A 22817-nucleotide genomic window follows, 5' to 3' on the forward strand; every position below is an offset into this window, starting at 1 on the left:
GCTGCAGCAGGAGCAGCATGGGGCAAGGTTACACAGCCCTCCACCATTGCCAAGGCCATCACAGGCACAGAGGGACTAGGAGGAGGAACAACCTGAGCCTGGCCATGTAGGCAGAAGGAGGCATGCCCAGGCTTTGGCAAAGAGCCAGTGCGTAGCACATACACTGACATGGTAGTGACCCAGGGAATGACAACTCTCTCTGACTCACACATACAGTACAAGGGATGCAAACATGACACTACCTGTACTTTACTATGTATAGGGAGTGTACTATGTGCATCTGACATAGTCAGCCCTTCAGCACCATCCTCAATACTGGTATAGCCACAATGTAAGTCACTCTTCCTATCAATTGCTGAATGGAGTAGTATGTCCTGCTAGTTGTATCTATTGTATGGATGTGAGCACGCAAGGGAATCGGGTGGCTGAATTGGATGGCAGCAGATAGTGGACACCTATTTGGGCAACATGAAATCCATAACAAATACTGGTGTCAACAAAGTAGGCAGTACTAGAAAAGGTGACAAATCCCACTACAGTACATGTGGTTGCTCAAATATGAGTGTATATGACAAACACATACTTGTCAGTGAGGCTCACATACCCAACACCAGCCTCAGCCAGCAGGACAGGTGTAGATGACCATAAAGAAAGGCTGTGCTAAGGCCACCAATTGATGGCAATGGTGAACAGCCCTCCTCCAGACCTACACAGACAGACTACAACAGGTCTGGCAGTTGTATGTTAGTTCTGATGGGTAAGATGTCTGAAACTGAAATGTAGGTCAATAAAACCTAAGATCTGTACTCAAATGATATGCCTCTAGTCTGCATGATAGGTCAAAATACAAAATGTAATGGAAGCCAATAGAGTACCTGAAATACCAGTACAGTCATAGCAAATGTTTAAAGTAATCAGGTGTGCCCCCCCCCCCACAATCTTACGTAGAAATGCAGTAACATGTAGGTGTGGGTTTAATAACAGTGGAGCACAGATTACCTGAGCTGGCCCAATTTACAGGATAGGTTGTTGCATGTGTACAATATGCAGGGGTCCGTTTGTTAGGTTGTTGTGTGTTCAATATTGTCTGGAAGTGGTCAGCATGTAGGCATGGAGGGTTGTGTCTTGGTGGCCTATGCCCAGTAATGTTGTTGATAGGTCCATGTTCCGTCATGTAGTGTGTGAAGTCTGAAACTTTGATGTGTGCCCATACTACCCCTGTCTGCAAACCCAGTAATGAGTGGCTACAAACCTGCTCGTAAACCACAATGTGAAGGGGAACTGACCAGATATATTAGCCCTGCTTCTGGGTAACCTGGGTGAATCTGTACAGCTGAGAGGTATGACCACAGCAGGATATGGTCATTCTGTAATGTCGATATATGTACAACCAGGGGATACTCAGCCACTGCAATAGCAAGTGTCTGCAGCTACCCCTCCAGAATGGCATGAGTGTGCAAGAATATGTAGGCTGCAGACCACAATACTGGACACAGCTTCATTAATCTTGTATTTCCCAAGAAATGACTGTGAGCAAATAAGTATATATGTCAGTAGCTGATGACATAAGACAACACACTTTAAAACAGTACACATGTCTGAATATATCTGCTAACACCAACCATGTAACACAAGCAGCACAGACACAATAGTTATGGTATTCCACTATCTGTCACCCATTGTGACTCCATATTGTCAACCTATCTACAGATATCCTGCAGAAACAGGTTGCTAGCTGTAGGTGTAGAATGGAGTACAACCTAACTGGAATGGATTCACACACTCAGTACAGAAGGTCATCCTGGGCATGCTCCTACACTTACAGAAATGAAGCCCATGTCTGACAACACAGTGGACTACAGATATCTGTCAGTCGCAGATGTCTGTGCACACACACCACATTGTACACCATTCATGCTTTGCACATAAATTGGATAAGAATACTCACACATATCCAAAGCCAACACACTATAATATGTCAAACATACACACACAGAGATGTGGGGAAGAAAAAGAGACAGACAGTGACAGAGAGATTTCCATAATGAGGCCTATCCCTCCACCGCACATCCAATTGGCCAATATCACATAATGTGCTGATGTTAATCACTGTAGACATTGCTTTTGGTAGCCCTCAGCCCTATAATGTCTATGGTGCTTGTGATAACTGTGTAACACGATAGTACTAATTAGTATTCATCTAGCATTTGTCTGTGGGTCTATAACATATGAGAGAATTGCACAAACTGTGAACACTCATAATATCGAATGTACCAGACCTCGAAGTGCATTTTCTGAGATCGCAGTACAGTAAAAAATCGGACATTTGCCTTTTCCTCACTGTAGTGGGATCTCTGAGTTGGAATATATATTTAGCAGGGGGTGCAGGGGGTGCAGCCCCCCAGAATAGGAAGTTCGAGGTCCGGTACTTTTGATATATTATGAGCTTTCGCAATTTGTGCGATTCGCTCATATGATATAGACCCGTGTGTGTGTGTGTTTCCAGAGGAATGGTTTATGGCCCATTCACACACATGCACTACCCATTGCCCATGTTAGCACTCCTGCTAATGCCAGTCACCTTGAAATAACCCTCTGGCCAAGTATTAGCCCTAAAACCTGTGTGGCACTTCTGATATGTGTGTAATACTATATTTTCAAAAACTAGTTAGGTAGGAGTTCTAATCCCAGACAAGGTAACTGTCAAACTCTGTGTGTGTGTGCGTGTGTGTGTGTGTGGTGATGAATGGTTTTGAGGCCATTTACAGTCACTACACCTCCCATTGCCCTACTTTAGCAAGCCTGCTGATGCCAGTCACCTTGAAATAGCCCTTTGGAAAAGTGCAAGCCCCATAAGCTCCATGGCACTTGCAATAACTGTATAATGCTCTAGTGTAGCATACTAGTTAGGTAGGAGCTCTAATCCCAGACATGGCAACTCTGTATGTGTCTGTGTGTGGTTGGAGATGAATGATTTTGAGGCCATTCACAGTCATTACACCTCCCATTGCCCTACTTTAGCATGCCTGCTGATGTCAGTCACCTTGAAATAACCCTTTGGACAAGTGCTAGCCCCATAATCTACATGTCACTTGTGATAACTGTGTAATTCTATAGTGTAGCATACTACTTAGGCAGGTGATCTAATCCCAGACATGGCACCTGGAAACTATGTTTGTGTGTGTGTGAATGAATGATTTTGAGGCCATTCACAGTCACTACACCTCCCACTGCCCTACTTTAGCAAGCCTGCTGATGTCGGTCACCTTGAAATAACCCTTTGGACAAACACCAGCCCCATGAACTTCATGGTGCTTGCGATAACTGCGTAATGCTATAGTGTAGCATACTAATTAGGTAGATGATCTAATCCCAGACATGGCAACCATAAAAATTGTTTCCAAAGCCAACTTTACACTTTTTAAAACAGAAGTGGAAAACTTCACAACACCCATGCAGACAGACAATAGAGGTACGACTGCTGAATCCTGGACAAATGCACTTTATAAGCACTTACACAAGTGCATGGGTCATACTATCCCTAACAGAGCCAAGATGCTATCCTCCAAAAAAGGAAGCCAATTTGGTGGTGCCCTGCCATTAACAAACTCTACAACAGAAAAAAAAAAACTGTTGCAAAAAAGAGTACAATCGCATGATTGGAGGAACTTCCTGGTCAGCCTCAGTAAGAAGCTGAGATCCCTCATAAAATCCTCCAAAGCTAGTTACAAAAACAAAATCACCACTGATTCTAAAGACAACCACAAAGCATTCTATAACTATGTCAAGAATCTCAATGGCAACCCTCCAATCTGCTTTGAGTTACAGCACAATGGCATTAAATATATAAAGCCAACTGATATTGCCAACATCCTGGCAGATAGGTTCAGTAATAACTTTATTCCCCCCCTCACCCCCTAAAGGGCCCATCTCTATACCGGAAGAATGCAAACTTCCTGTAATCAAGGCTGCACAGGTAAAAACCACACTCTCCAAAGCCAAGAACACAGCATCCATGGGACCTGACAACATCCCAGGAAGCATTCTACATGAACTACAGAATGAACTGGCACCCCACCTAAGCACCATGTTCAATCACAGCCTCACCTCAGGCTTTGTGCCTACTGAATTGTGCATAGTGACGCTTATCCCACTCCACAAAGGAGTGGCCAGCACGGATCCCAGGAACTACCACCCCATTAGCCTAATGAGCCCGGTCTGCAAGGCCATGGAATGTATAATCATGGAACTTATAAACAAAGACATTGGTAATCTCCAAACTCTGGACCCCACCCAGTTTGGGTTTGCAAAAGACAGATCATATCTCCTAAACCTGATAGACTTCTTTGAAGCAGTCACCAAAGCTGTAGACGAGGGGAAGGTGGTTCACACAGCTTATCTAGATCTCACTAAGGCTTTTGACACCATCCCCCACTCTGGAATTATAGATAAACTCACTAAACTAGGTATAAATCCCTAATTCACAAAATGGGTTACCAACTGGCTCACTGACAGAACCCGCACTGTGAAAGTAGCAGACTCCAAATCCGACTTCAGACCAGTGATAAGTGGAGTACCACAGGGTTCAGTCCTGGCTCCTCTCCTGTTTGGTATATACTTTTCTGAAGTACAGGCTAACACAGAAGATCTTTGGCTAATGAAGTTCACAGATGACTGCAAACTAGCAGCCATAATCAAAACTCCTAAAGATGTGGACATCCTACAAAAGTGCCTCACTGAGACAAATGCCTGCTGTCAAAGCCATGGCCTCAAGCTCAATGCCAAAAAGTGCATTGTCATCCCCTTTGGTAAAAACTCTGTACCCATGAGCTACCACATAGGTGGTAGTCTACTTAACACCGAAAGGGTGATAAGAGACCTTGGGACACAGGTGGACAGTACTCGCTCCTTTGATAATCACATCACCACAGTAGTCAGGAAATCCTTCTACATGGCAAACCTCATCACAAAAGGTTTCTCATCCAAGAAAAAAGAGGTCATTGTTCCCCTCTACTCATCACTCTTTAGATCCATTATAGAGTACAACACCCCTTTTGGTATGTACCTCACAAGACATCTACAGCAAATGAAAAGGCCAAAGAAGTACCTCACAAAGAGGATTACCGGCCTCAAACAGATGCCCTATACAGACCATCTCAAAAAACTCCAGCTTTACTCCATCACATATCGCCTACTCAGAGGCGATCTCTGCCTAACATACAAAGCTATGTCAGACCCAGAGCTGTTGGACATGCTCCACTTAAAGAAATCCCAATCCCTCCGAGCTACATGCTCTAGGGACCTAAACCTTGTCACCACAATAACAGAACATGCTAGAGGGATAGATTTTTGTCCCAGAGACTTCCTATACTCTGGAACAAACTACTTATCTATATCAAACAAAGATCCTCATTAGCACTCTTCAAGAAAAATCTTGCTGATTGGACAGGAAACAGGAAATTCATCCCAGGGATCACCTCTGTGGCTCTGCTCGACAGGGGCAAAGGAAAATTATTTTCTTGGGTGGCAAAAGCCAGGGCACCTTTTTGGCTAGGCTTATATAGGCCCTAGGGCCAACAGCCTAGTACCTACCTATAAACCTACTTATGAACCTATGTATGTGTGTGTGTGTGTGTGTGTGTGTGTGTGTGTGTGTGTGTGTGTGTGTGTGTGTGTGTGTGTGTGTGTGTGTGTGTGTGTGTGTGTGTGTGTGTGTGTGTGTGTGTGTGTGGAGATGAATGATTTTGAGGCCATTCACAGTCACTACACCTTCCATTGCCCTACTTTAGCATGCCTGCTGATGTCAGTCACCTTGAAATAACCATTTGAACAAGTGCCAGCCCCATAAGCTTCATGGCTCTTGTGATAACTGTGTAATACTGTAGTGTAGCATACTAATTAGGTAGGAGTTCTTATTCCAGAGATGTCAACTGTGAAGCTGTATGTGTTTGTGTAAGAGAGTGTGTGTGTCTTTGATGATACCTGATTTTATGGACATTTACACGTACTACTCTCCCCTTACCCCTCCTTTAGCACTTCTACTGATGTTAGTCACCTTCAAAGATACCTGTGGAGAGCTCTCCAACATATAAGCTCCATGGCACTTGTGATAACTGTGTAATAATATAGTGTAGCATGTTAGGTAGGAGTCCTAATCCCAGAGATGGCAACTGTGAAACTGTATGAAAGAGTGTGTGCATCTTTGATGATACCTGATTATATGAACAGTCACACTTACTACTCTCCCCTTACCCCTCCTTTAGCACTGCTGCTGATGTTAGTCACCTTCAAAGATACTTTGGCACAGCTTTCCAACATGTAATCTCCATGGAGCGTGGCATAAATGCGGGACAATGTAGTAGCAGTAACTACATAGTTATGGGTTTGAATCTCATCTGTGGCAAGTGTTTATGTGTGTGTACATATGCATGTCTGTACCTCAAATATTTTGGCCCAATTTACACTCAGTACACATCTCAGAGTCTGACTTTGCAGTCCTGCAGACATCATCCACCTTAGAAGTACCTGTTGCCAACCCTAAACCATGTAAGGTCAGTGGTGCATGTGGTAAATGTATAGCATAATGGTCTGTAAAGATTGTTAGATAGAGGTTTGAACATCAACCCTAGCAAATGTAAATGTGTGTGTAGGGTAAAATTATTTTTGGGATCTCTCACCCACTACATCACCCTATGCCAGTATTTGCAAGGGTTGGTGATGTTCCTCACCTTAGAAGTACCTTGGGACAACATCCATCTTGTAAGCTCTGTGGCGAGTGCGATACATGTGGTAAACTATAATAGTAATACATAGTTAGGTAGAGGTTTGAATCTCAGTATTGGCAAGTGTGTGTGTCTGTCATCAGTATGTTGTGTGGAGGTTGCTGTGATTGTGTAATAACAGGATCCATTGTGGAGTGGGTTTTGCTAAATTATGTTGAGGACCTAGTATATGTCACAATGCCCATCTTACAAGGACAACAGATGTCAGACACCAGAGAGGCTGCTGTAGGCAATCCATAGCCCTACATGTGACATTATGGATTGGTTAACAATATAGGCAACCCTTCTATTACTCAGACAACACTCTCCACCCATGTCTCATACACAAACACACTTGTGTAGTATTGGTAGTTCCCTGCATATTGCCTCACAGATGGTAACCATGGTGTGATTGCAGGGGACTACATGCCTGTTGACCATGACAGTGCCACTGACATCAGAAAGTACTTTGATGTGTTACATTTCTTGAATGTGTGTTATCCAGCAAGTAAAAGGACATGGCACCCTGTTCCATCCCCGCAGTAGGCAAATAAATGTGTACAGTGGCCCCTTTGCTATGTTCCCCACTGACACCTGCAACAACTGTAGAGTCTGCAAACATAACCCCCAAAGGGAATACCATACCTTATACACATGCCCTGTATGGACAGATGTCACTAACTCCACTGAATACCTGTATCATGCTGTCAATGTAGGTGCAAGCATAACCTCAGTGACATAGCAAGGTCTCACCAAATGACATCAGAAATGCTACATCAGAATATAACAATCTGTCCACACAACATTCCCCAGAGACCTCTAGTACACTTCCACACATCAAAGAACTTGCATGTGGGACATGTGCACAACCCAGACACTGTCCATGTTATGGAATATAAATCACATACATGGGAATCAGTGCACATCACTGGCCATCCAAAATAGTAACCCAGATGAGTGGATGGTGAATACAATACCCACCTCTGGAGACCATTCCAGGGACTACACCCATGAGCCACACTGGGGACTATTGTCATGTGGCCTGATGCCAAGCTATTCCCTTTGCCTAACCTTGTACAGCCTTCAGGCCCATTCAACTACTACACACCTGTGAAGCAATGAACCTATGCATCTCAGTACTGGCATATGTGTGTGTGTGTGTGTGTGTGTGTGTGTGTGTGTGTGTGTGTGTGTGTGTGTGTGTGTGTGTGTGTGTTTGTTTGTGTGTAGATGAATGATTTTGAAGCCATTCACACTCACTACACCAACCACTGCCATACTTTAGCATGTCCGCTGATGTCATGTTTCAGCCCTATAAGTTCTGTGGTGCTTGCAATAATTGTGTAATACTGTAGTGTACCAAACTAGTTAGATAGGAGTTCTACTCCTGATCCTGCCGACTGTGATAATATGTGTGTTTCTCTGAGAGAGAGAGAGAGAGAGAGTGTGTGTGTGTGTGAGTGTGTGTGTGTGTGTGTGTGTGTGTGTGTGTGTGTGTGTGTGTGTGTGTGTGTGTCTTTGTTGATACCTGATTTTGTGGACATTCACACTTACTACACTTCCCTTACCCCTCCATTAGCACTGCTGCTGATGTCATTCACCTTCAAAGATACATTTGGACAGCTTTCCAACATGTACGCTCCGTGGTGCATGCAATAACTGTGTAAGACTGCAATAGCAATACATATCCAGGTAGGGGTTTGAAACTCAATACTGGTAAGTGTTTGTGTGTATGTCATCTGTATCCTGTGAGGGCGTTGAGGTGATTTTGTAATGACAGGATCCATTGCAGTGTGGGTTTTGCTACATCATTATATTGAGGATCTATATGTCCCAATGTCTACATTACAAGGCTAACAGTTTTCAAACACTGTAGAGATTGTTGTACACAATCCTCAACCATAAATGTGTACAGCCATGTGCAATTACTATGTGACAGTATGGATTAGTAAACAATATAGGCAACCAATATAATACCCAGATACCACTGTCCACCCACTAATAATACACAAACACACTTGGCTCTTACTCTCTTCCTTTCTTACGTTCTCTCTGTCTCTCTGTCTCTGTCTCTCTCTGTCTCTCTCTCTCTCTCTCTCTCTCCCCCTCTCTGGTGGATGTGGAAAAGTGCATCTGTTTTGCACAGACAGCAGCTTGAGTTTTTTAGGTAATTCTCATGATCAGCTGATGGCCTGTGCATGAATTGGAGTCCCCCACTTGCTAATTGCATGTGGAACATCTGTGGTATCATTCCTATAGCCAACTGCATGGAAACACACTCTTATAACTAAGCACTTCATGTGGGTGTTGGCCCTTTTCCTTCACTGTGAGCAGGACTTCATGTGGGTGTCTGACAAACAGCATCACAGAGGGTAGTTGGAAATACTTCTTACAACATACACTGTGGAGACAGGCTGAAAAACATGAGGAGGATGCTCCAGACATGGGGACAGAATGTAAGTATTGCTGTTCTACATTTGAAGTAATATTGGTTTAACAGGGTTTGTGTGGATATGGCTGTTCTACATGATTTAAAGTCTGGCATGACAGTGTTATGTGGCTGAGGAAACTCTCACCTGTAGGGCTATCTGCAGACTGGCCAGAGTTTGGAGTGTTAGATGTGGTGTGTTACTCACACATTTCCTATCTTTAGAAATAGCATACTCTGATGACTGCAGTTAGTACATGGTGACATCCATGTGAGTCACTGACTTCATATCCCTCATAAGAGATATGTCACAACAAACCCTGTTACACCAGGAATTTTCTCAATTTATCACAGCAATATGTCAATATTTGCCCTGTGTTTGTGCTTCTGTCCCCCAAGTCTGTCACCCTTTGTCCATATGCCATGCAGTAAGAGTTGCATATGTACAGTATATCATTATTTACTGACATCATTCCTGATACCAAGCCAGTGAGATATTAGACTGCTACACTTGTTATGTATAGTAGGCCTTATATTAGAGGACAAAACCTGGACATTCAGTTGTAGTCTGTACCGTAGTGAGGTTTGTGTACTTATGGTGATTGTTAACAGAGTGTCAGTATTGTGTAGCAGTGTATTGTGAATATGTTACTTGGCCTGTGTACAGACTGTGGTAGATGTCAGTGTTCTTGGTCCTGTTCTATCTGATGTTGCATGCTGCTCCAGTTTCTGGTACCCTATGAGCATTTATGTTTGTAGGACCAGACTGAGACATGTCCCATACCACAGTCAGGCATCAGACTATACTGTGAATTGGGCCAGTATATGTAGGGTTAGTGTGTGAGTTGAAAATATGAGGATGGTTTTGTTCACACAGTCCATATACTGTAATATTAATTAGGAAAAAAAAAACACTGTAAGAAACTTCTCTGTGTGGAAGATTTCCAGTCCATATATCTCTAGTTAATTACTGTATATTAATCAGATCAGACAATAGTAGTAGAAGTAGCGAACTTAAACTCGTCTTAAGTCAAAATAAAAAATAATAGAAAATATATAATTGTACAGCATTACTAAGTATTCGAAAGTAATCCAAGCAAGGCAGGCAGTCTGTTTCCAGTCAGAAATCCTTTATTAAGTACACAGATAAGCGATCCAAGTACCCTCTGAGTCCTGGCAAATGTGTGTATGTGTGTGAATGTGCATATTTGTAGGAGACAGCATTCTGAGGCCACATACTCCAAATACAATAAACCCTGACATACATTTTAAGGGATAGTGATGTTGCTGACATTAGGAGAGCCATGACAAACCCTCACCTTACTATCCTTGTGGCATGTGCAATAAATGCATATCCCAGTAGTAGCACTGATTAGATAGACAAGGGGTTGTATTTCAGTCCTGGTCAATGTGTGATTGTGCGTATGCCAGAGCTTTATCATGGTTTTCAGTGAGTACTATGTCCAATGTGGGGTGTGGGTGCTGGGTATACTGTCTTTACACAACGGTACCCCCAGTGCATGTCCCAAGGTCCACTGTATAAGGATCGCTGCATCATCAACCATACAGGTAACTGATTACACTATCCAGCCTAATGATGCATGTACTGTATGCAAATTCTCTGTAACAGAATGAATTCACTGACAAGGTAGTTAGCACTGCTAAACCCAGGTCTGTCAGATGTGTCTATGACTGTGTTTGTCAATGTATATATGACAGTATGTCATACTATGTATTGTTCATTTAACACCCAGTACATCCCCTTTTACCATACTGTACAAGGCCTGGTGTTGTTCTTCACTTAACAGGAAATTCAGGACACACCTCACCCTAAAAGCTCTGTGATGTGTGCAATGAAAGCCAAACACATTAGTAGCAATAACAATCTAGGTAGGGGTTCTACTCTCAGTGTTGCCAAGTAAGTGTGTGTGTATATGTAGCCACTCCTGCAAGATCACGGATGTTGTCAAGTACAGCAGAATGAGTAGCCCTCTGGAGCCTCAGACTCTGTCTGGTGTAATGTTCCACATGCCTGTACCTTCATGATGGCCAAAACATGCATCTGGTGACACCTGCTGTGGCACTATTGCCAGGGGCTTGATGGCCAGCAGCCCTACTATGAACACCCTTGTACATCTGCCTGTGTGGTACCTTGCCGGTCATCGGGCTATGGCTGCTGTGTACAGACACATTTGCTATAGTCCTCACACTGTCCTGTCCCATGCCACCACCCACCAACTGTCCCTCATCTAGGTATGTATGGGCATTGAGATTGTGTGCGGGGATGGGGTGGATAAAAGTGGGATGTCAACCAATGGCACAGCTTCAGTGCCTGACAACACTGCCTGTACCTCACCATGCCTATCATCATTGTCAGAGTATGTATGGACACTAACATCAGTTTGCCGGCAGGAGGGACCCTGACCCACCTCACTACCTGTACCCACCTCGCCACCTGTGAGGGGCAAACAAAAAATGTAATTTAAGACCTGTACATTATGGTTTACCTCTACACACACACACACACACACACACACACACACACACACACACACACACACACACACACACACACATACACACACACACACACACACACACACACACACACACACACACACACACACACACACAGGTGAGGTGGCACAAAGATATTACACAGACCTCTCATTACCCAACAGTCAACATGCATGACATATGGCGCTCAACAGCATGCACTGCAGCCATACTCAGTCCTTGTTACCAACATTATACATATCTGTGATGCATAAGTTGTGTTAGTAGGTGATGCTCCTTCCCCTGAAAAACACAGCACCCATGTACACAGTATTGTTGTGCACCTGTACAAAACCCTGGCGTGTACTCTGCACCATACCTCACAAGTGTACACACCATTGGTGAATGTGTATATGTGTGGCAGTTATGTTTTTCTCTGTTGCTCACAGCTCCTATATGTTTGCCTGACACATACCTGAGATGATATGAGGACTGATGTCAATAGTTAATGCCTGACCTCTGATTTGCAGATCTCATCATTAGCAGTGCATATATGAGCAATAAAGTCTGATTACAGTGACAACCTTCAAAGCTTAATGTGAATATGAGGAGTGTAGACACCCTTATTGACATGCCAGCCTCTTCCATGGTATGCAATGGGGCCACCATACTGCATATGTTAACATTACACACAACTGATATGTGACATATGACCTGTACAATCCAATGCAGTATCGAACAAATGTGTTAGTCATGCAGATGTTGAATGAGATGCATACAATATGTGGGTTGCATAAGTGTGCACACCCTTAACAAAATGGTTTGTTGCAGCACCTGTTAAGTGGACTACAGCAGTCACTATTCCTGGAAGGGGTATACTAGCATGGCCCATCTTCACTTGCTATTATTTGGTCACTCCACCCTACAAATGGCCCCCAACTCTGCAGCTCATGTGCACAGCCCCTGGGCATCATACAGTGGCTTCACTATTGCTGTGAAGTCAGAGTTATGTCTGACACAATTCATGACCTTTACTGTGTTCAGATACAGCCATTCTTAGCGAGCTTTGGATGTATGCTTCAGTTTACTGTTGTGTTTCAGGATGGCACTCCTCCCCATCCTCAGCCTTATTGCAGATGCTTGATAACTATTGGCCACACATGGGTGTTATCTTGCAGTGTTTCAAATTCTGAATGCCATGTCTACCGGCCTAGTTCCTGCTAATGGACAACAAACCTAAAGGTGTACACTGGCACCAGCAAAGTAAAAATGGGGATGGTAGCCCTGAGGTGGAGTGAGGTGTTGCTTGTGCACCACATGTATCTTTATGAATACTGTCTGTAGGTTTCAGACTTGGTCTCATGACACCATTACACATTGCAACACATGCTTTTGGGAGACTTGATGTTATGCATATGCTATCTGTAGAGAGCCCTGGATGATGTTGCCTGTGAAACAACTCTTCTGTCTGATTACCTTAACCCATATGTCACACTTATGCAGATTCTAGGTGATTGTCGACACAGGTACTGCACAGGCAGTACTTGCTAGACATTCCTGCAAGTCCCTCAGGGTTGCTGCATATTTCTGGGCAGCCTTCATGACCAGTTTGCAGCATGTGTTGTCATCTGATTTGGATGGGCATCTGTTTATTTTCTACATTAATGTTGTCCCATACTTCATACACACATACATGACTGTCTGCACTGTTTGCCATGGTATATGCAATGGTGAGGTAAGGCTACTTTTCCCACTCCTGAGTGCTGCATTTTAGATACGGGATCCATTTCATGGTTTGTAAGATGTGTGCAAGCTATGAATGCCTCTGTTGCAGGTGAGTGGACAAATGTCATGGACATACTTCCTGGACAGCAGACCATTACTTTGTGTGACATTGAGGCCCTGTACTTGATGGAAGGTCTGTACTCAAGAAGAGTGAATGCTATCACTACCTCACATGCTGTTCCACAATATGTTATTTAGAGTGTGTGCACACATATACTTCTAGTGTATGTTAAGGTATGCATTCCCCATATTTCTTGTCCTAACATAAGTTTCCATATTACACATTCATTTCTCATGTTAGGATCACATTACAGGTTGTAAAAGGAGTGGAATGTGGTATTGTGATTTGCCTTTGTTTAGATCACAAACAGTTGCCATTGTAATAGTGGTGTATACACAGTTGTAGCCACTGTATAAGGGTAATATTTCTGACATGTCCCTACTGTAGGCCATTTGTCCCACCATTATGTTCATCTCTGTCCACACATCTAACACTGACAGGTTGTTAGGTATACTGCAGAATTCTTACATACCCTTCAGATATGCCACCATGGTGACCACTGTGATGCAGTGCAGTTAACAGCAACAATAAGGGAACATGTACAGCGTGCATTATGGATAGGTGTGTTACAGGTGTGCATAGCAAACAGCATGGCCATAACATGGCTGGTGTACTGGCAAATCTGAACAAAACAACTACATACTCACCAACTACAGGCTGCTGCCCCAGTTGTATACCAGAGGGACCAAAATAGTTGTGTGAGAGATGTAATGTCAGTAGCCACAACTGTGGCACTGGTACAGAGTGGGAGCAGCATTTCAGCACATCAACAGTACAAACCCACAATACTAGAGATTATGCACATCTGTTCATTACTACACTGCAGCAACAGACTATCTTATCTGACATATGCATGCTGATACTTTACAGATGAAAATGGATACGCAACAGTGGTCTACTAATGTGCCCTGGGGCCTTACCTGCACACTTCTCATCCATTGTGTAAGTGGCACCCACCTCCATAATGCTGTCTTTAGCTTGCTGGCTTGGCTGGCGGGCAGGTGCCCCAAAGCTGGCAAGGAGCTCCTCAGCATGCGTCAGTGGGGGCTGGATGGCATGACCCCCACCTGTGGCTAGCTGGTCCCTCCTAACTGCAGCAGCACATTGACAGGTGTGGCAGATCAGATCCATGCAGTGATGTTGCACCTGCTCATAATTGTGGTTGTGCAGGCTGACATCGTTTACCCTTTGGACAAGCTCAGTTCACAGATTGGTCCTCTCCTGCAGATCCTCGGCCCTGCAGCCAAAGAGGATGGCATGATGGACTATGAGGAACTGGATTATAGCATCATTTTCCAGGGGTGTGTATGTGGGCATGCATTCCAGGGACATTGTACCTGGAAGACATAAACAGAATAAAAGGTCAGGGGACCTCATACAGTTGTCCACGTGGACATAAACAGTGAGTATTACTTGCAAATAATCCAGACTATACCATAACACTGTAAGCTATCATGGCTTGTACATTTTGCATTACACTCCTGACCCTGACCTGTCCAGTTCTCCCAATGTTGGACACATAATGGCATAATCCACTATACACCATTAATTTCTGTGTAGAGAGATGACAAATGCCATCTTCCATATGGATGGTGCGTGGATGGCGACATGAGTGCGTTTGACTGTAGTGTGTGATGGGACTGTGAGCACATGCTTGTGTTAATGTAGGAGGCAAACTGTGATGTTCTCTTGCCCCATGGAGACTTGCTGTTGTTGCCATCAGTCGGCATTATGTCTATGCTCACCATTGATATGGGCAGGAATGTGGGTGATGTGCATATCCCCCTGTACTATGGTTGTGGACAGGGTGCCACTGTTCCTGCCTATCCTGTCTGATGCAGGTTGCCTGTATCCATGGTATGTGTGTATGAGGTGTGCTTTACTCCCAGTACAGGTTGACTTGTGTTACTGGCTCTGAGACTGCATACATATGTGTTGACATGGTTGCAACTGGCCTTGGTGGTTTACATATGTCTGATTTCTAGTCATAGTCAGCCTTACAGGAGGTCACATGTGAACCTACATGCTTGATTAGATAGAGGTGCACTTGCTTTCAAGTTGTGGTCTGAAACTATGTGTCCCTGTGCAACCACTATAGCAGCCTATTATGTGCTTTGTGTCTTGGTGGTGGCCACTATAGCAACCTATTATGTGCTTTGTGTCTTGGTGGTGTCCACCAAGGGGGATTACCCTATCGTTGATGGAGGATGGTTGTACAGGAAAGCTACTGCTGATTCCATATTGATACAGTGGATATGAAGTGTACACACCCCTGTTACAATGCATGGTACTTGTGCAATTGGAACATGACCCCAAAAAAGCACATGTCAACACAATCCCCACCTGTGATGTGTCCTATAGCCTGCTCAGTTCAATAGGGAACATAACAACCTGTCCTGTGGAAGCATATAGGTTTATATGTTCATAGGTGTGTACTAGGTTAATGGCCCTGGAGCCTTTACAAGACTAGCCCATGGGATTACCCCAGCATCGTGCCACCTGACCTTAGTTCTCAGTGCCTCTGCTGGGTAAAGCCACTGGAGTGATCCCTGTGGTGAATTTTCTATTTCCCATACACTCATCAAGTTTTCTATTGAAGAGGGCCAGTGAGATGCTCTGCTTGATATGTATGGGAAGTCTATTCCATAGCATGGGCAGTCTCTGGCTTATGAACCTATCCCTCCAGTATATGGGAAGTAATACTCAGTACAGTAAGCCAGTTGAATGTGTGTGCACACCCTCACACTGGTATGTTGTGGAAATGCCTGCTGAGATGATTACAGCATCCAGTTGTCTTGATTTGTACTCTAACGTCATATCACATCTTCACTTGGCAATGGTTGCTCACCTTCCATGAAACAGCTTTGTTTTTTTTAAAATAGAATTGTACAGGTTATGGGTCACATTTGAGGTGAGAAATGTTTTGACATGACTTCCTGTGGTCTTATTGGCATACAGCACACAGACCTGGCATTCTAACAGGGGTGTGTACACTTTGATATCCAGTGTATATGGGTGTTGATATAGCTGTTAGTGGTAGGCATGGACAGTGGGACATAACACAGTTGTACACTTCTCTGATTACTATGTGATAAGTACACCTACTGTAGTACCCATATTGGTGTCATGGTAATGCAACAATCAGTAGCAGTACACATTTTATTTTGTTTTATGCAGTGACAGTGTAGGTATTGTCCCTTTACCTTTCCTGTATGGAAGACATCTTTCCTGTGTGTTGGCAGTGGTGTTACAGACAGCAGGTAGCTATACCTCTTACAACAGGGCTTGTACACACAGGCCAACTACATATTTGAGTAAGGTTCCAGACATAGGGACAGTGTGTGAGTATTGCTGTTATATGCATTGAATACTGCTTGTTTTACAGGGTTTGTGTGTACATGCTAGTTTCGTATGGAATGCAGTCTGTCATCTGCATAGCTCTCAACTGTAGGCCTATCCACATGATGGACAGAGGATTGGCTGTTATGTTTTGTCTGTTCCCCACACAGGTCTTTTCCCTGACATATAAGTGGCATTCCCTCCATTGATTGCTATCAGTACATGGCAACATCCATTTGTGTTTCTGACTTCATATTCCTGTGTAAGGGTATGTTGCAACCAGTCCTGTAACACCAGCAACTTTCACACTGTATAACAGCAATATTTCAAATATGGCCCTGTGTTTCAGCCTCTGTCCTCCATCTATATGCCAGGCTTTGTCCAGATGTCATGCAGTAGAAGGTTGATCATTATTTAGTGCTGACATTCCTGGTATCATTCCAGTGATGTTGTGGACTCCCACACAAGTTGTAGGGTAGGGTCCATATATATGAGGGCTACAGCTGGACAAAACATGTGTGAGCCTGTACAGTCTGGAGGTCAGTGTATGGAGAACAGTGTTATATGCTCTTGTAAGACATTTTATGGAGGAAGGGTATTAAATGTTTTAGCCTAGGCTGTTACAACATGTAAGGGATATCAGTAATAAGAAATGTTAAGGTATATGGCTGTACATTTTCATATGTTTCACCATGGGAACAGTGGTGAGCTAGACCTTACTGTCTTGCACACAGTTCTGTTTGCCAGTGTGATAGTGATGTTTTAAGTTAAGCATTGTTATGTAATGGATACATTTACATTGTGACAACTGATACTCCCCCCCCCCCCCCAGGGAGTTGAGTACAGAGTATAATTGGAGGCTGTTGAACTTAATCTGTAATTAAGTGTTGATTGATTCTAATCTTCAAGACAAGTGTGTTTATACTGTTGTACTACTTGAAGTCTTTAGCCTAGACAGCAAAGCATGTATTGCAGATTACTGTATCATATTTTCTTTGAGACTTGCATTAATCAGTTATGTATTTCAAACACTTAAATGCCATAAGAAATGGCATAAACAACTGCAATAGTACACACATAAACATTTATATGTATGCAAACTGAGTGTGGTCTCATGTCCTTTGCATTGTGTGTGGAAATATGTTTCATGGAATAATTCTCATTTGTAGGCAAGAAATAGACACTGGCCATTTGAAAAGGTTGCAACTGTAGGAATAATGGCTGTTTGATATGCTGTGCACCCTAGATATATATATATATATATATATATATATATATATATATATATATATATATATATATATATTTATAAATATATATATATATGTATGTATGTATCTGTATATCTATATATATATATATATATATATATATATATATATAAGTGTGTGTGTGTATATGTATAATTAGAATGTTTAGTTCTTAAACATTGTACATTCCCTATGGTAGACTGACTGTTCTGCATGATATGTTAAAGAAATCATCCCATCATCTTACACCTGAGATGGCTTACTGGTAATTTGTTGTGGCTATGTTGTGCAGGGTCCTGGGTTCAAGTCTTGCAAGTGCTGGTTGCCTTGTTGCAAGCATATCAGTTCAGCTGAGGATAAAGGGATAAAGGCAATAATTACAAGAGATCCCTATTTTGGGCCCCTTCACCCCCATTTCCAATGACTTTGGTCAGATGTTTTGCAGTGACAGGTTCAGAGTGTGTATCCGATGTCCAAATGCAATGCACACACACAGACATATATATGTATATATATATATATATATATATATATGTTAATCTGTGTAGGCATTGCTTAGCACCGCGCAAACAGGCTTAATCCCACTTACTACTGCTTAAAAGTGCTTACTCCTGCTTACCTCTGCACAAATTTATTTAAAAGAAAAGAAAAAAGGGGTGATAGGAAAGTGGTAAAAAAGGGGGCACAAAGAGGTTAAGACAATAGGGAAAATAGCCAGGGATGTGCAGAACAGGTGTAGGGAAGGTCCATAGCTGTCCATTTGTTCTACAGCAACAGCTGTGCATATATACTGAATTTGGAGGTATATTTGGACACTCAAACCTCTGAGAGAGGGGTGAGGACAACAATAATGTGTTGTGACGCCAATTAGACCAGATTGCATGTGTCCAGTGGACATGTGTATGAAATGGACAGCTATGTAAGGGGCAAAAATTTGTTTTGGGAACAGATTGCCTTTTTTTTTAAGGTGAGAGTGGGATATTGGGGAAGGATAGTAGGTATATTTGGGGAGGTAGGTTGGGTAGGAAGACAGACAAAACAGCATACAGGGGCAGTCAATGACACATGTGGGGTGTAAACACCTTGGATGGGGAGGGGTGTTTGGAAATTGGAAGCCCATGAGCCTCCAAGTGGAAACAGTGGGACTGAGGTCCCCACTCATGGGCTGTAACCACTGCACCTTCATGGCCCAGAGGGTAGCTGTGTTTGGGGTTGAGCAGGAGGGGCAGGCTGACCCTCTAAATGCACCATGCAGCCCTCAAGCTGGTGTAACAGATCTCCAAACTCCCTTCAGAGCTCGCTACACCCCAATCCCCAGACCTGACTTTGGGTGACAGGATCCTGTCCGTGGCCACTCCTGGGGGGAAGATCCACATCGCCTGAGGTAGTTTCATCTGAAGGTGGTGCAGGGCCAGTGGATGAGGAGTTCCCGGGCTGGGTCCCAGACGTGCTGAGGCCCGGTGCCACCGCCAAATGAGGTGGGAGGTGGGTTCGCTGGGACCGGCCTTCCCAAACATGCTATGGTGTTTCAGTTTTAGAACATATGTGGGTTAGTAATAGTCAACACAATCCAGGATTAGTTATATCAGCACGCATAGATATTCCCATTAACCCAAAACACCGGATTTGGAACAGTTGCATAGCAAACAGAACACATGCATATATAGAACCACAGTGGCTATTACAACAGCATGCAGGTTACATTGATAGCAACAGGCCACTAATGATAGTATTTCAATATGGAACATTAATAGAAACACATTTCAGTATTTGTTGAACAATAGAACACATGTCCCAACAGTAGGTTTGGTGTAAACATGCCCATTGATTTGTGTGTTTAGATTATTGTTGCAGATATGGTGGGGGGAAGATGTCAAATAACAACTTATATAGCATTGCAGTACTCACAACTTTAATGATCATTGCTCTAATTATTACTCTACAAGTATTATTACAATACCCTATGGCCTTAGTTTGGGAGTGGTATGTTTGTACACAGTGTATACTTCAACTGTCTTATAGCTAAATTCTATATCTCTTACCTGGTAGACTTGTGGAGGGAATGTTTGTTAACACTATCTGACTGTTTCTACACATATTCCCAGATTACTAGTTAATATTATGCACATACCTCTCAATCTCTTAATGCAGATACTCTGGACAAAGCTTGACAACATGGGGGTACAAAAAGGGACATATTTTGAATATTGCTCTTATAAACTTGGAGAGTTGCTAGAGTAACAGGATTTGTTTATATTTTTCTGAAGGATTTGAAGTCTGAAAATCAAATGTATGTCATTATTTAGTGACTACAATTCTGAGATCATCCCAGTGATTTGCCAGGCAGACAGAGGAACAAGCCAAAAATATGATCCAATTATCTGGACATTCTGAGAAAATCTGTACAGTTGAGAGGTATGATTATTCATACAACTTACTACCACTCCCAGGATTCGAACCATGGCTGTGTCTGCTAAAAATACAACAATTTAAGTTTCATCAGAGTGTGATATTTGGATATTGCTGTCTATTTCTTTGGTGTTTTCTGTCTAAGTTTATCTTCATAGGTTCATAGGTAGGTACTAGGCTATCAGCCTTGGGGCCTATATAAGCCCAGCCAAAAAGGTACCCTGGCTTTTGCCACCCAAGAAAATTATTTTCCTGTGCCACTGTCAAGCAGAGCCACAGAGGTGATCCCCAGGGTGAATTTCCTATTTCCCATCCAATCATCAAGATTTTTCTTGAAGAGTGCTAATGAGGAGCTTTGTTTGATATAGATAGGTAGTCTTGGTTGTACAATCCGACCTTGTACTTACAACATTTTTTATGTAGCACAGTGTGGGTAATAGTGGTTAACACAACATTACTATTCAGAGAATGCAACACTAAATGCCATGCAATACCAGAGTAAACACAACCAGTCCAGGATTTAGAACTTTATTGCCAGGCAGTTGCAGTTTTATTTAAATATGACGTATATGGAACTATTACTGCCATATTGTCTGGTTTATTCAGTACAACCCATACACAGTTTTTATACTGCCAGGTGGCTTTCTACTACTTTATATTATTTTGGTATGACTATTACAAGCAAGATTGTTACTCACCAGCCTCGCAACACAGCCTTTGCAACCTACTAGCATGAGCTTCCCAATTCACAGCCCGCACAGCTGCAGCTGTAAGGGAAATAGAGAAATATTTAGGCATACCTATCCTTCACATATGCAATCTGGACATTAGTAAACAGTTATTGGTATGACTACTTATACACTGCTGGGACATCACCCCTCTGCCTTGCTTCTTGGACCCATTCTTCCAAGAGTTCCCTCATCCTCCGCTTCAAGTTGGCATAGTGTTGCTGGAACTGCTCACCAGTCCGAGGGATACCAGTGGCACTGGTGAGATCATGGGCGAGATTTCCCAGGCTTCCGCTTTATATTGGGAGTCCTGGTACTGGCCCTGCAGCAGTCTCTCATCATGGACTACTGTATGCCCCAGTGCAGCACCCAGAAGCTCATGCCCTCGCCAACTCCTGCCATACTGCCTACAGTGGGAAGCTGCAACCAGTCATGAGCTGTATTCCTGCCTATGGGGTTTAAATATGGCTGATTTCCCTTTGCCGTGATTGGACAGTTTTGAATATGCTGAGGTAAGCTAAGCTACAGGCAAACCTGCTTAGCTAAGGTTGGCAGTGCTTAAAGGGGAGGTTCACAATTGCTTACCAATGGGCAAATCCACTTAGCTGGGCTATTCATTGCTTAGTAGTCATATGTACACAATGCTCACACCCAGTCAGCAAAGCTGTGCAATGCTTAGCATTGCTCATTTTTTATTTTATAAACTATCTGCTGTATGGGATTGATTCATCATTCATTACATATTATAAATTTGTTTACTGTCCCTGACTCCCCCCAATGTGCTTTCATTACATTTATTCATGTGTGACTATACTGTATGGGGCACTTGTTTATATGGGGGTTTCACATATTTATTAAACTGACACCTCACATCTGGACGTACTACAGTACTCTCGTTAACAAATATTTGTTATTTAGTAGCTAATTATTAAAAAAAATGTTTATGTACTGCTTTCACATGTAAAATGCAAATTGGTTACAGTAGGGATCGAACCAGGCATGACTGCTTACAAAGTGTATGCTCTAACCAGTATACTATTGCAGCATTGCTTATGCTGGATGTCTCTTGCTGTTTAACTTCTTGTGCTGTTTAAGCTGGACTAAGTATAGCTAAGCAACGGGCACTTCCATGCAGCTATGCTTAAACTTTATTGCATGTTTAAAAAAATGTATTTGCTGTGTTTTTTTATTTGTACCCTTCAGAATATCCATGCTAATGCTGAACCTGTTATTTTATCAACTTTCTGCTTTGTGGGATGATTGTCCCATCTGGCTTTGCCCACATTCCTTACTCTGATGGGTTGGGAGGTGTGCGCTATGTGGTTATGCTAAATGTGTTATTCTAACAACTTCTGTCTTGGTAGGTGCAATTGTTCTTTATGGCTTGGACCAGATTTGTTATCCTGACAGGTATGAGTTTTCTCGCTCATTTTAAATTGCTGAAAGGCAATTCTGGAGTGCAGGGGGCATATATATTGTGAGAGCTCTGCTCCCAGACACCTCCCCCTGTGCTTCTACATAGAACCATGTTCATTTTACAGCACGGCAGTGAGCCTTCAT

At 43.0% G+C, this 22817-nt stretch overlaps 1 protein-coding gene across 1 annotated transcript in view; it reads right to left on the minus strand.

Annotated features, from left to right (window-relative positions):
* The window catches only part of LOC122814249 (triadin-like), a 674993-nt gene that overhangs the window by 277649 nt on the left and 374527 nt on the right, over positions 1-22817 (minus strand). The window lies entirely within an intron of this gene.

This window comes from Protopterus annectens, chromosome 1.part1, assembly GCF_019279795.1.
Source record: "Protopterus annectens isolate FY-2018-M chromosome 1.part1, PAN1.0, whole genome shotgun sequence".
In the NCBI taxonomy this organism is placed as follows: domain Eukaryota; kingdom Metazoa; phylum Chordata; order Ceratodontiformes; family Protopteridae; genus Protopterus; species Protopterus annectens.